We start from the raw sequence: 907 nt of genomic DNA, 5'->3' as shown, positions 1-907 counted from the left end.
ATGAGTGAGACAAATCATTCTTGGGTGACTGAATTTGTGTTGCTGGGTTTATCTAGTTCCTAGGAGCTCCAACCTTTCTTGTTTCTCATATTTTCACTGCTCTGCCTAGCAATACTACTGGGGAACTTTCTCATCATCCTGACTGTAACCTCAGATTCCTGCCTTCATACCCCTATGTACTTTCTGCTCGCAAACCTCTCTCTTATAGATATATGCGTTGCCTCCTTTGCTACCCCCAAAATGATTGCAGACTTTCTGGTTGAGCGCAAGAGTATTTCTTTTGAAGGCTGCCTGGCCCAGATTTTCTTTGTTCATCTATTTGCTGGTGGTGAAATGGTGCTCCTTGTATCCATGGCTTATGACCGTTACATTGTTATATGTAAACCTCTCCACTATATGACAATCATGAGCGGGCGTGTGTGTATTACTTTGGTCCTCATTCCATGATGTGTGGGTTTCATCCATACTACTAGCCAGCTGGCATTTACTGTTAACTTGCCTTTTTGTGGGCCTAATCAAGTGGATAGTTTTTTTCTGAGACCTCCCTTTAGTGACAAAACTGGCCTGCACAGACACTTTTGTTATCAGTTTACTAATAGTTGCAGACAGTGGCCTTCTTTCTTTGAGTTCCTTCCTCCTGTTGGTTGTCTCTTACACTGTGATACTCATCACAGTTAGGAACCACTCCTCTGCCAGCACGGCCAAGGCCCTCTCCACATTGACTGCTCATATCACTGTGGTGGTGTTATTCTTTGGACCATGCATCTTCATCTATGTGTGGCCCTTCAGCAGTTATTCAGTTGACAAAGTCCTTGCAGTGTTCTACACCATCTTTACTCCCATTTTAAACCCTGTTATCTATACTCTAAGAAATAAAGAAATGAAGGCAGCTATGTCAAAACTGTAG

At 42.9% G+C, this 907-nt stretch overlaps 1 pseudogene; it reads left to right on the top strand.

Moving 5' to 3' along the window:
- LOC138072980 (olfactory receptor 4K15-like) lies at nt 1–907 on the top strand (annotated as a pseudogene).

The sequence above is a fragment of the Capricornis sumatraensis genome, chromosome 2 (genome assembly GCF_032405125.1).
Source record: "Capricornis sumatraensis isolate serow.1 chromosome 2, serow.2, whole genome shotgun sequence".
In the NCBI taxonomy this organism is placed as follows: Eukaryota; Metazoa; Chordata; class Mammalia; order Artiodactyla; family Bovidae; genus Capricornis; species Capricornis sumatraensis.
Note: the sequence above shows the minus strand (reverse complement) of the source record. Positions and strands in the feature narration are given on the sequence as shown.